The sequence below is a fragment of the Pollachius pollachius genome, assembly GCF_949987615.1.
Source record: "Pollachius pollachius genome assembly, chromosome: 12".
Classification (NCBI taxonomy): domain Eukaryota; kingdom Metazoa; phylum Chordata; class Actinopteri; order Gadiformes; family Gadidae; genus Pollachius; species Pollachius pollachius.
Window position 1 is genome coordinate 7110268 of NC_136945.1, and position 15000 is coordinate 7125267.

At 42.9% G+C, this 15000-nt stretch overlaps 1 protein-coding gene across 1 annotated transcript in view; it reads left to right on the forward strand.

Moving 5' to 3' along the window:
* Positions 1 to 9073: 9073 nt before the first annotated feature.
* The window catches only part of foxp4 (forkhead box P4), a gene marked incomplete at its 3' end in the record, with an annotated part of 82429 nt that continues 76502 nt past the window's right edge, over positions 9074 to 15000 (forward strand). The window contains 1 exon segment of the mRNA XM_079747625.1: positions 9074 to 9578.

The window sequence follows — 15000 nt, forward strand, 5'->3', positions numbered from 1 at the left end:
CCAAGAGAGCGGTGGGAAAGAGAGCTAGAGGTTTTTTTCCCCCTCCATCCACGTTGCATGCGTTGTTAAAACCTAACATGCTTGGAAGCCAGATGTGTGTCATTCTCATCAAACTTTCCAAATGCCGGAGCCCCCTTCCCCCCAGCCTCCTTTCCATTCAGCATCCTCTGTGTACCCCATCAGAAACAAGCACGGTATTGCAGAAGTCCGAGAGACTTCCAGTGTATTGTTCCCAAAAGTGTTCATTGGGGCCAATCTTTGAGATAAGTTTTGAACTAAATGCAATTTTGCGCCCGTTGAACAGCAATATGTGTGCAAATCGAGCGAACGTAGACTCATATTTCAATAGGGCTCGTATTCTATTATTTTTCCTTTCATGTTATCATTGTAATTTTCTTCATGTTTTCTTTCTTGTACTTCTTCACCAACGTCTTCCTCATTTCCCAATCCCCCTTACTCCTCCTCCTCCTCCTCCCCCTCCTCCTAATCTGAATTAAAGTTGCTGAGGAGGCCCGTTCAGGATGTTTTGTAGCGAGAGCATCGCCTTAGGATGAAAAACACATCCCAGCACCAGCAAGGCGAGGCGGTGTCTGTTATCTTATCTGATATGTGAATATGGGATGGTGAATGATATTTGCATGCTGCATTGATGTTCCAATAACAGTTTGAATGCTTCCTCAGCAGGGACGAGTTGTGATGGTATGGTTGAGGGGAAAACAAGTGTAACCGATGATATCAGCCTTGGCCTACTTTGTTCTGGCTGGCTGGCTGGCAAAAAGCAAAAAAAAAAAAAAAAAGCAACTCCACAAGTCTGCACCTTTATAACTTCACGTTGACTTGAAAACGGCACGCTCAAATCAGGCAGCTCGCTTTCTATACACACCAGCACGATCCTGCAAATGTGTATGTGTGTGTGTGTGTGTGTCTAACTGCATGTGTGCATGTACTGTAGTCCCTCGCGTCTGTTGACGGTGCATCTGTAGTGCTTTATGGCAGTGATATGTTAAGTACCTCATATTACAGTCATAAAAGAGGTCTCTTAGTTGCTTGATGCAGTTTAAAGCTGCAGAGGTACAGCCACAAATCACTTTCCCTGCACACAAACACACACACACACACACACACACACATACACACACACACACACGCACAGACACACAAACACACACAAGCATGCATTTGTGTTTGAGTGGGTGCCAGAGGCCCTGTCTGCCTTTCATATGTACATAAAATGACACACGGCAGGGCCTTAGAGAAATGGAGACTGAAGAGAAGGGGACAGGAAAGGGAAAGGAAAGGAAAGGAAGGGTGAGGATTATAGACGATAGGAAAGGAGAGGAAAGGAAATTAAAGGAAATTAGAGGAAAGGAAAGGAGATGATAGGAAAGAATAGAAAAAGAAAGTGAAGTAACGGAAAGCAGAGAAAAATATATAAAGTAAGGTAGAGGAGAAGAGAAGAGAGGATAGGATTGGAGTGGAATAGGACAACTGAGAGAGAGAGAGAGAGAGAGACAGAGAGAGAGAGAGAGAGAGAGAGAGAGAGAGAGAGAGAGAGAGAGAGAAGAGATAGTAATAAGGAGGGGAGAAAAGTGTGAATTGTAAATTAGGAGACGTCCGTGTGACAGGCTGGACATATGACAGGACTTTCATCGCCTCACCACACCTATAGTGACAGAGAGAGAGAGAGAGAGAGAGAGAGAGAGAGAGAGAGAGAGAGAGAGAGAGAAAATGAAAGAACGAAAGAAAGGGGGGACAGGGTGAGAAATATTCCCCCATCTTAGGGACAATTAACCCGGGATAGTGGGGCACAAGATAAGTGAAAAAGCAGAAGGAAACACTAACCTCTGTCCCCTCGCTCTTTATTACATGCATACACACCACACACACACACACACACACACACACACACACACACACACACACACACACACACACACATACACCCACATACACACACACACACACACACACACGTGCATGTGCGTTGAGTGAACACCTCTGTACCACAATGAGGAGAATAACTCCTTTCTTTGAGGGAGTTCTTCTTAACACTCGCGCCAGATGAGGTTCGATTCCTGGCGATTCCACAGTTAATCCAGTCTATAATTTAAATAGAGGGGAAGCGAATTGCCTTTTTACTTTCCTCTTTCTTTTCCACAAATTTTCACTCAATCTCCCCCCCCCCCTCTTTTCGTCTCTGCCTCGTTCTCTCGCTCTCTCTCCCTCTCTGTCTGTGTCTCTTGCTCTCGGTGAAACGGTAGAGAAAAGCCTGACCTCTGCGGTTTTTTTCTCTCTCGTCCTTAAGATTGGTTTTAAATACTCAGCAGATTAAAGCACAGGCATGAAGGCTCACATTAGCCATATATTTAAAAGAAATCCCCCTGGTTGATAATCCATGTATTTGTCAGAATCAAACACAGGGGAATAGAAAGGAGAGAGCAATGACATGAGGAGCAGCCGGGGCCCAACGCACAGAGGAGGGGGAATTAGGAGGAGAGAGAGGGACACTCAGCGGCATGAAGCCCGCCATGGAAAGTCCTTCAGGATCATTATTGATATTCCAACAACTGGCGCTTGTGAGGGTTTGACAGGTCCAAGCACGGCGTTGAAAATGTGATGACCTCTGACCTTTCTCTGTCTCTTCTTGCTCTCTGTCACTATCTCTGTTCTTTTTTTCCTCTTTTCTCTTTTAAGGGAAAGACAGAAGAGGGTTCAATCTATGGCCAGGCCAAAGAAGCACGGCCGATTCATGCCAGCCCACAAACACAGTCACACACACACACACGCACACACACGCACATGAACTGATGCACACTGTTGTTTGAAAGCATTATGGAATTGTTGTATAATACATATAGAAACACAAAACTTCTGAACACTTACAATCTTGTAGGGAGCATGAAAAACAAGACATCATACATGAATTCCAATCTTTTTTCTTGCATTCTCTTTTGTGAGACGGGTGTGTTATTATGCTTCATTTCCTTTGAGTTCCCAAATCCTACAGCATGCTTTAGGCTAAAATGTTGAAATATTAAAAATAGATAAACAATAGTGTGGATGTGTTTTTCAATTATTCATATTGAGTGTGGATGTTTTTTCCCATCTCTTTTAATCACACAGAAGTGCATCATCGCATATGATTTCCTTTCACTAGTACTGGATTTCCAGAGCCAATGTTTAGATTTTAATTACGATGACATTCTTATAGTTTGGAAGGAACAATTTTCAGAAACAGCACAAAGGGCAGAATACTTTAATAATTTATACTAGCTGTTTTTTTTTTTATAAATAATGTTTTGGAGTCCATTATTCAAAATCGAGAAAAAAAGAAACCTAAAAATCACAATGTAATGAAACTCTCACAATTTTGACAATATTTCATAAGTTGTCACAGCTAAAAGCCAAGAGAAGTCACAAAACAACAATGTTGAATAGTGTTTGCAACCTATTTGAAAAAATGTTTGAGGTCAAACTCAAGTTATTCAACCTCAAACCCTCAACACTAAACCCACGCCCACTCAAAAAAGTCAATATCCCATCACTGTCGATTCCGCCTTAAAAAAGAGAAACCTTATATACAAGATAACATTGAAATAAGTTATGTGAAAAGCATCAAGGCTATGAAGACGGGTATTGGGACGGTAAAAAAATAGATCTAAAATATAACCATCTTAATGGAGCGTCAACATGTGTTGAGCAGGTCTTTGTATTGGAACACAAGAAAGATAGCCCTCAAACACATGTAGTGGCTGTGGAGGGGAGACATCCCACCACCAAAAGAAAATCAATACTGTTTCAATTTAAGAAATACTCAAGGGGGCCTTCATTTATGCATTCTTTTTTTGGTACATTTTTTTGCGTATCCGATAGGATAATAATATAGACTTGGTGGTAGTATTAACGTTACTAAAAATGACCTTTGTATTATTTGCTATACTTTTTTGGTATATATGTGCTATTTGCAGTCCTTTCTCTCTGTATTAGCCGACGTGTTCTGATCATCAAATAAAGATCTTTACTATAACCTGGACCGGCCGAGGAGGGCAAGGTTAGAGGATCCAATCGGCGTGAGTCGCAGGCTGCTCTGAGAGTCAGCTTTACGCTGAGCACCAAACTAATGGGACAGGGATCTCCAAATTACATCTGCATTAACTTCTGCATTCAAAATCACACACACATCCACTCACGCCAATGTACACACAAACACACAGACACATTGCGGTAGGATAGACTCATCACATCACACACAAATTTACACGCACACAACACAAAGAGATGCACATACTCTTTCCCATACACACACACACACACACGCACACACAAACATACACACACACGTATCCCCCCCACGCGCACATACACACACACACACACACAGACACAAATACATGGACACAAACACACAAATAGACGATAAAGCGCACGCGCATACGCAAAGGACACTTTCAAACACAAAATAGCATGCAAAACATATAATGCCCTCAAATGAACACATACAACACACTTGACAGACGTGACAGCAACAGAAGCTTACTACCTTCAGTATCATTCATTTACCCAACTGCACACAGAATACAATGCAGAGCATCAACCCCTGTGTGTGAGCGTGTATCTTTTTGTGTATACAGGTCTTTGTGTGTGTTTGTGTGTGTGTTTGTGTGTGTTTTTGTGTGTGTTTGTGCGTGCGTGTGTGTCCGCCCGGAAACAAAGCCCAGTGCGGTGGGAGTCCTGTGGGAGGAGGCGTGCGGCCTGGAGGTTGGAGCGCGGCGGTCGGGCGTCCGGCAGCGGTGACGAGTGACAAAGTCAGCTGGGGAGATACGGCGTGTCACCTTACACTACAGCACGCATCTAGAGAGAGAGAGAGAGAGAGAGAGAGAGAGAGAGAGAGAGAGAGAACGGAAGGAAGGGCGGGGTTGCTCGAGGAGAGGCAGCGTGTCATTTGTTTGCTTTGATACAAGATCACACTGAGCCAGGGACACTAGAAGCATCTTTGTGTGTGTGTGTGTGTGTGTGTGTTGTATTAGGTTACACATAAATAGACATGCCACACATCAAAACCGATGCTGATGGTTCCTTAGTCGTAGAGTTCCTGAATCATTATATACTAACTGCCGGGGCCCTGTCAACACACACACATGCACGTGCACATGCACATGCATGCATGCACACACACACACACACAAACAAATAAACACACATAAAAGGATATACACACGCAATAACCATATAGATTGTATCTCTGCTGTAACCAATATATTCTACAAATGTCATTGTTTTATTATTGGTATGCTTGATGTTAATATTAATCTATGATACAAATATATCACATGATAAAGTACAATAAAACAAATTTTCTTTGTTTTTTAATCACTATGGTGACATTTTATTGAGCCTAAAAAGGACCAATGCTAAATTCATCAATTTACCATAGTGAAATGTATCCATAATAGATGGGCTATCATGAAGCGTATCATCTATGATTCATGACCATTCATATTGTCTTCTGCCACTTTGATCTTCTGCCTGTCTCTTCAGTGTCCGGTAAAATAAGAGAGCGATTACCTGATTGTGTTTGAGTGGAACATTTCCATACGTTCCATGGAAATGCAAAAGGGTGTGTTTATGTGTGTGTCTGGTTTTTAGTGTGTCTGCGTGCACTCATGCATGTGTGTGCGTGTTTCTGTGTGTGCACTTGCCTATATATGTGTGTGTGTGTGTGTGTGTTTGTGTCTATAGAGAGAGAGTCAGACAGTGTGCATGCACACAAATACATGTGGTTTGCATGTTTGTGTATGTGTGTATGTTTGTGTGTTATTTGCATATGTGCCCATGTGTTTGTGTGGAACAGCTGCATCAGTGCTCATGTTTATGAGTGCAATGAATAGAATGAAGGCGTTGATGATGGGGCTGTGATCCCCAGCTTCGACATCATCATATGGAGATCCCACATACACACACAAACACACACACACACACACACACACACACACACACACACACACACACACACACACACACACACACACAAACACACAAACACATACACACACACACACATATACTGGTTCTCCCATAGGAGGCCCTGTGTACAGTTTGTAAGTGAGATCAGGGTTTAAAGAGGAGCTTCCCATGTGTACAGAAGCTGTGCTGGTTGTTGTTATGGTAATTCAACCAGCCATGAGATCGCTGCAACATCTCTAAAACCAAACCATGTTGTTGTTTGTCTCTTACAACCACATGGGCACCAGAGGTCTAAACGTGTATGTATCTATGTGTGTATTTATGTGTGTGTGTGTGTGTGTGTGTGTGTGTGTGTGTGTGTGTGTGTGTGTGTGTGTGTGTGTGTGTGTGTGTGTGTGTGTGTGTGTATGAGCCTGTGTGTCTTTGTTTATCTGTGTTTGTGTTTGTGTTGGGGTACGCTTTATTCCCACGTTGTTATTTATATCCCAATTTGTGTGCATGCATATCTGTACCAGAGCGGGTGTGGGTACAATTATGAGCGGCCTTGTGAATGTTTAGATAATGTGTCCACACACTTTGCCTTTCAAGCCCTGCGTGAGTTTGTTTATTTGTCTGTGCATGTGTTAGTTAGAGTTCAGTTGATGTATGCGAAACTCTGTCCCTATTTTAGATCGAGGCTCAAGGCATTGTGGGGATTCTCTGCTTTTAAACATAAGCAGCAGTTACCTATAGTTTACCCCTTTATAGTTTAGCCTTTTATTCCTATAAATGGAAACACACACCCAGACACACACACGCACACACACACACACCAAACACACACACACACACACGCACACTCACACACACACACACACACACACCCACACACACACACACACACACACACAAACAAACAATGGTCTATGAGTCAGCACGTTTGAAACTGATCTGTTACAAAATCGGGGCATTGAAGTTGGATGTATTACCTTTCTCCTCACCCACGCATGCCCTGAATGACCTACACATGCACACACAACACAAAACAAATGAAATACTCACACATGCCCATGTACACATGCATTGCATGCATATTAATATTTATCTTCATATCCATATAAATATGGTGCGTGGGTGAACTTTTATATTCCCAACTCAAAATTCCTGCACTGTGCAAATCAGAATCAGTTGTTTAAGTTGCCCCCCCCCCCCCCACCTCTTATTTCCCCTCCCTCCCTCCATATTTGATACCCTCCCCCATCTCTGACACTGTGGGTGATCCCTCACATATTTCTCTTTAATTAAGACAGTGGAAGAAGAAGAAGAAGAAGAAGAAGAAGAAGAAGAAGAAGAAGAAGAAGAAGAAGAAGAAGAAGAAGAAGAAGAAGAAGAAGAAGAAGAAAAATTCTTGTAGTACAGCCAACAGGGCTCATGTAGCCACTTATGTTTTAATTTGATTACCTGTCCACTTTGATAATTATTCCCCTGATTAACAGGAAAAGGGGGGGCTCCTAAATGTGTGTGTGTGTCTGCGTGTGTGTGAGATGGTCTGAAAAAGCCGTTTCCTCCTCCCTCACCCAGAACAAGTCCAAGGTGTTGACTCAAGGTGCGTTGGACTCTGAGGCTGCGGGGAGTAGAGAGTGCAGAACACACTGTGCCTCTCTGTGCCTGGGACTGTGTTTATACTGTGCATAGTCCAAACCGCTGAATTCATGTAGCCAGTAACCCCAAACAGGAAAAACAACAACAAACACATCATATCGTTCTCCGGGCTCGCTGTGGGGGATATCTTTAGTCAGATACGTAAACAGTTTCACAACAGCAGTCTGACGACAGACATCAGTTCTGAGGACAATTTGGTCTCTCTGTGCTCTCTTTCTCTCTTCTTCATTCATTCTCTCGCTTGCTTACTGTGTGTGTTTGTTTGTGAGTGTGTGTTTGTGTGTGTGTGTGTGTGGGGGGGGAGGGGGGGGGGGGTGTTTCCCTCGCCATGCTCAATCACAATATCCATATGCAGTTTAGTTTGTTTCCAAATTGAAACTTGCTTCAACCACACAGAAATAAAGTCCACCTTCATAATCAATCACTCAATCAATCAATCTATCTATCGCTCTCCATCTCTCTATCTCTCTCTCTCTCTCTAGAGAGAGAGAGAGAGAGAGAGAGAGAGAGAGAGAGAGAGAGAGAGAGAGGGCGAAAGAGCAGAGAGAGAGAGAGAGAGAGGATATTGATTGGTCTAATGAATGTGTTTTGATTTAATGCAGTCATGGCCCATTGTTGGCAATGGTGTGAGTGAGTGCCATCATTTTCCAATGGTAAAAGCTTAGATAGAGAAAAGGCAGGAGGGCAGACACACTTTTATAGCCAGAGCAAAAATTATTCTCAGACCTTCCCTTTGAGTTATAGCCCTCTTTTTCCCATATTTTTTTTGCTGCAACAGAACTGTAATTTCCAAATGTAATCAGGTTGCATTTATCTCCTCGTCGTGACATTGATTACACTATCAATTAGCAAATTAAAATGTTTTATTTTCTTCAAGTGGTGATAACTTACTCAAATTCTCAAAAAGCATTCAAAAGCGAAAAATATATACTGGGGGTTGGGGAGCCATGCAAATAAAAATGAAAACGGCACTTAACAATCTGTATACCTGTTAAAAATCTCACAACTTCGACGGTATTTACGCAACTCCTAGAGTTCTGTGTGAATGAGCGCGTTCTTGTTGTTGACGGTTTCGTTGCTCTAACTCCGTGTACGGGGAACATCTGTTGCCCATAGTCGCCACAATAGCCCAACTCAGCCGGGATGCAAAGAGAGGTCAAAAGATCAGTGCCTTAAGCCAGTCCACGCACTCACACAGACGGCAAACTGGCAAAAACACGCACACACATACGCGAACATTAAAGCACGCGTCCGTGTGCGCGCGCACATGTACCAAGGACCCGCTGCACTGTTTTTCTATTGTGTGCCAAGACTCAAATGATGGGGAGCGATGAAGACGCGCACCTGTTTTAGAGGCATTACGGTAGCGCAGTAAACTGTTCGCCAACACACATACAGACCGGGAGCGTCCTGGTAATTCAACACTGATTTCTAAGCGAACTAGCAAGCAACAGACGGGACGCCAAAACCTGAGTTGACGATCGACACTGGGACCGGTGGACAGGTTATACGCTCTGAATAACAGTGATAAGGCGCAAAACACACGCACGGAGAGGCCGCTAACAATTCGGGAGAAGCTGCGATCTTCCTCGCCATCAACTTCTCCGGGCAGGCAGGCAAGGCAGCGCTGCGCTGCGCACGCTGCAAGAGTTTAGTGGCAGTATTGTTCTGACTTCACTCAAGAGTGGCCACTCCGAGAGAGGACGGACACAAAAGGGAAAGCAAAGGCAGGAAGGACTGGCGAACACGTTTGTCGTTTTTTAGAGTAATGGTCCGGTGCGATACCGATCATAGATCCTAGATTTCTCCTTTTTTTTTTTATCTCTCTCTTTTTTCTTTTTTATTGTCCCGCCGATTTGTGTCCCTTTGTCGCCGCGATAGAGTGGACTCGCCGGGGTTGAGGAACAGAAGCGGGCTGTCCACATGGTCCAACCACTGGCGTGAAAGTTGACTTCTTCAGCAAACAAGAACAGGTTGATATACACTATCTATACACTTTTTCTATCCTCTCTCAACTTTTTCTTGTCTTTTTTTCCCGCAACGTGCGCATTGTTGAATATGTGATTACATCCATAATACAGAAAAAGAGACCAAAAAAAAAACAATTTGGCTTCAACTTTCACTTCCATTGTTTGACTCAGAAATCGTTCTCAAAAATGCAACTTGGTAGAAGTGTGTAGGCTTTTTTAATGTTCTCGGTTTCGTCTGATCCCGGTCCTAATTCATTTTGAACCGAAGCGTTAAAGTCTAAAGACGTCGGAAAGCTCTTTGAAGTCGTGTTTCGCACAATAGGGGAAAAGACGCTGTGGTCGAATGGCAACACAAAAAGAAGTAGAGCAAGGTTCTCGCGACCTCTCTCCCCACTTTGAAATGCTTTTTAACACTTTACATTTTTGCAAATTAGATATATATATATTTTAGCATTTATGATAAGGGTGAACTTCAGGCTCGGTGTTTTCCTAGATGATAGCAGTGTGAGGCTCGGAAGAGCAGTGTGTGCTTCTGCCTCGAGGCTCGTGGAAGGTGTCAGGTTCTCGATTCTTCGCTCTTGAAACAACAGGATCGAAAAAAAACTTTTTTCCAGACAAGGCGACGAAGATGTCGGGAGTGCGTTTCAATGGAAGAAAGCAAAGCGAAAAGTCTTCCAGTTTAACATTTTTAAAGTAGGGCCTGTGTTATTAATAAACGCATCCGCGTGTTTATCTTATCGCAACCCATGCGGATGTTATACAGTTTCTTCTAATCTTTTTGAATCGCTTTAATTAGACTGAGTTAGGCCTGTTCTAGTCCCCGGAACGTATTTGAACTATGGGCCGGTTGTCTAATATCAATTGGTAACTCGTAACTTGGGTTTATATCGTTCACCTTTGTTAAAAAACAATCGATAAATCCTAATTTTTATTTAAGTAAAATAGAGCCTGCTTTTATGGAGACACAAAACGAGAGGTTAAGAAAAAAGTAGTCCTACCTTCTTTAACAAAAAAGGTCACTCTTTAAATGTGGACCACATAGGCCTATTATTCAGTCGCTTCGTTTGGATTTAGCTGTTCCTGATCCATTCGATTATAGGCTGTTTGCGGCGTGATTTATTCCATTATCTATTTATCATTATTATGGCGTCAACACCAATATAAGACGTTACCCTCTATAGACCCATTATTAATTTGTTAGTAATAAAAAGGTTTAGTTTTAAAGATTAATGCTAAAATAGATATAATCCAATGTATTATATAACAATATTAATTCGCAGATTTCACTACGATTCCTCTTTCCCACAGTCAGGCTAAGCATTGCACAAATTATAATGCAAAGAAGAATAGTTGGCTTAATATTAGTGAAATGTAAACTACAGCTTTTACCTCTCATTGAACACACCACTAAAGACGGTTGACCCGGGAAAACAATTATTTAACGAATCCACATTTCTCCTGCCATCAACTTTTTTCCCTCTCCTTCGGGAGAGCAAACCGCCTGAAACAGTCGCCTGGGCGGATTCACAGCGTCCTGGACCGCACAACCCAGTTAGTTTTTAATAGATTACGGACTCCTCTTTTTATCTCAAAGTATATGCAGGCCTGTACCCTTAATACCTCGGCAAAGTTAAAACAGCCTATTTTATTTTAACATTTAACACACTGATTTTGGATGTTTTTTTGAAAGCCTAACCTCCCGCCGATTGTTGATGCTGATTTCCCCTTAACTTCAAATTGAACAGTGGGCCGAGGCCTGTTTGTGAATGATGGAAGGATGCAAAGAGACAGAGAGGGGACAGAGGATAAATGACAATTAATTGCTGTTGGTTGCGCGCGGACTGTGTCATTAAGAGTAAAGGCAGATCGCCAGGCCCCCACTGACATGGTTGTTATTGGCCCCTGATTGATGGACACTAGGGCATGTGGCATAATTAATTTTATTTAGTATGTCCTCTTCCTCTCTCCCTCCCGTTGTTGGTCCCCTGTCCTCTGCTATAAGACGCGCCTGCGGTGGCATTTCCGCGACGTGATGACACACTTTTAATTGCACTCGCTGATGGAGCTTTAATAGAAGGTTCAGCGAGTATGAAAAAGCTGTTCATCACATTTTATGACCTTGTCAAATTTTCTGTCGTCCCACAAGAAAACAGGTATTTTCTTTCGTGTTTTTTAGAGAGTGCATGCCATTTAAAACGGAAAAACTGAAATAATAGTAGCGAGACAATCTTACAATTCGTATCATCATAGGCTACTCGAGATCCACAAACATCTAGTTAATTGTAAAACTTGCAATATTGCAAGTGAATACGTCTTAATTCATGTGTAGGCTACAAACCGGAACTAAACGATGAACGTCATAATTAATATTTTTATTGCTCATTTTTATTTATTCCAGCCTACACAAATTCTCCGTGAAACATTCTTGCCTGCCTGTCGACTGATTGTTTTATTATTATTTCAATATTGGTAATAATGAAAAATTACTCAACCTAGACTTTGATCCCCTGCCTCGTCTTTTCAGACTTAATGATGCATGTTGATTGATCTTTTTGGCTGTGAACTGAATATTCCAGTGACTTTATAAAGATAATGATCATTATTATTGTATGGAGATTAACATGTGAAGAAAGAAAAGAAGCCAAATTGTATTTCAAATGAATAGTTGAAAATCACCGCCAAACACTCCCAGGTTGGCCTACGTTTTGTTATTACAAAGATGACAAAAGATGTTAATTTCGGACACAAGAGTGAATTTAAAAGGATAAAGTGTTTTGTGAGAGTGGTGTGAGCGTCACTTCGGATCCCGAAGGTCTCCAGAGAAAATATACTTTTTAAAGTTGTGTCCACTGTTCACGTGTGTATGCAGTGTGTGTGGCTGAGTCTGCTGTTCCTGCACTTCTCCATCTCTCCCTCTATCCTCTCGCCCTCTCTCCTTCCCACCGTCCTCCTGGGCAGCTGGCTCTTCTCCGTGTCCTGTTTTGTTTCATTGTTTGTAACAGTTGTTCGACGTAATGTTGGTGAATGTTTTTTTATCTGCTTTCACCTTCTGTTTTCTTCCACACACCCGTCTCTGTCATGCTCACTGACATCTTACATAAACCATTATATTTAGTTCTACTTGTCTTCTGGGCCAGTGAAGATATCTGTATATTTTTGCATTTCATAATTTGTATGCCTGTGTGCGTGTGTATGTGTCCATGTGTGTGTGTGTGCATGTGTGTATGTGTGTGCGTGTGTGTGTTTGGAACTGACTGGAAAATGTGTGAGGCTTTCTAGAGACGGACAGTAATAACTATGGATCTCATGCGCTTTAGAAACGAACTCTTCAGCGGTATTAAAAGCCATCCAACATGATTGTATTAGTCCACACACTCACTCAAATGCTCCTCACCTCATGTGTGGGGAAGAGTGTAAATGTTTGGGTGTGTGTGTGTCTGCGTTTGTGTGTGTGTGTGCTTGTGTGTGTGCATGTGCTCACAAGTGCATTTTTATAAATGCACCAGAATTTTGCTTGAGTGTAAATGGACAGGATTTGAAGTTTTAAATGGCCTCTGTACCAGCATTTGCTGATGGCTTTCCTGTGCTCCATAATATCTCTCTCTCTCTCTCTCTCTCTCTCTCTCTCTCTCTCTCTCTCTCTCTCTCTCTCTCTCCCTCTCTCTCTCTCTCTCTCTCTCTCTCTCTCTCTCTCTCTCTCTCTCTCTCTCTAAACTGGTATCCAAAGCTAAAATGTGTGAGTGTGTTTTTCGTTTTTCTGGTCCTAAGTGATGGGAGAAAGCACCCATACATGACACATCATACATGTTGGATTTGACCTGAGAGGGAGATTCTCTCCGCTGAATCTTCCTCCTATTTTTCTCTATCCGAGCACTCAGAGCAGTTAAATGATTGTCAATCGCTGAGGAAGAAAGCTCAACTTTCTTCTTTAGTCATGAATGCAAAGAAGAAGAATCTTGAAATTATTTTAAACATGAGTGGGTGAAGAACTTCTTACTGAAAGTGTTGCTATTTCAATTTTAATACATACTTCCTGAAAATGTGTTTAAATTATTACAGTGTAATGGTTTAATCAAACGTATTCATGCATTTACAAATCAATGTTAAACTACACACCGTTTATAAAAGAAAATGAATCATGTAATTTCCTAAATGTAATAAAAAGATACGGAATCATAAAATACGCAAAAAAAAAACGCCAAGTGGGTATTTCACCATATCGTCATTGAAACTGATAAGCATATAGGAAGGACTCGGATAAAAGCACATTAGTGTGAATGAATTCAAATAATTGATCGGTAAATGAGAGAAGAATAGGAGGTATTGTGGCGCGCGGAGAGAGGGCGCAGGTGGAGGAGGAAGAGCTCAGGTTGTGTTTGTGGAGTAATGGACCTGAGAGCAGGGCTGTCGCCGCACGCTTCAAACCCAGGCCCTGATTATACATGTGGTTCTAATTGAACCTGTTATTTTGGATAACTGAGGGGCCGTGTGTGTGTGTGTGTGTGTGTGTGTGTGTGTGTGTGTGTGTGTGTGTGTGTGTGCACACTGCGTGTCCCTCTCCGTGACTCTATGGCTTATGAATCCCACACATTTTTCAAAGATGACATATTGTTTTTTCTGTGGCGGTCAGAGACGGGTGTCATGGAGGAGAAATTCAGGAGGGAAGACAGAGGGGAAAAAAAATAGAATTTTGTTTATTCTAGTCCCTTTTTTTGAATGGTGACCACCTGTATGAGTTTTCCAGGTAAACCTGCATGTGAATGTGTGTGTGTGAGAGTGTGTCTCTGTGTGTGCTTGTGGTTTCCCAGGAGAGCAGTCAGTCAGCACTACGTAGACAGTACAGTACAGACCTCAGAGATGGCATCCCGCGAGCGAGTACGTGTGTGTGTGTGTGTGTGTGTGTGTGTGTGTGTGTGTGTGTGTGTGTGTGTGTGTGTGTGTGTGTGTGTGTGTGTTGCCCTTGAGGCTGCTGGGCTCCTGGCAGAGGTTCGCTCCACTCCCAGACAGCCTCGGCCCATTAACAGCTGATGGATGTGGGGGGGAGTGACCCAACAGCTCAGAGAGGAAGAGACTGTTTCCTATGGGCTGGCCGGGGGGAAAGGGAAGCTCCACCAGAACACATAGAAATACTGGCCGAGAGAGGCAGAGCCAGAGTGTAGAGAGAGAGAGAGTGAGAACGGGGCAGCATAGGAGTACGATGGCCGGGTAAAAGAGAGAGAGGGAGAGAGGGGGGGAGGTATGGGGGTGGAAGGGAAACCTGGGGGCAGGGGGGGGGGGGGGGGGGGGGGATGGGGGTCGAAACGACAGTCTAAGTATTCTAGGCGTGGGTCATTATGACAGAGGAAACCTTAGATCAGTCCCCTATGGAGGTGGGCCAGCCGCCTGGGGCACCTCAAGCCCTAGGTGGGGGGGGGGGAGAGAGCAG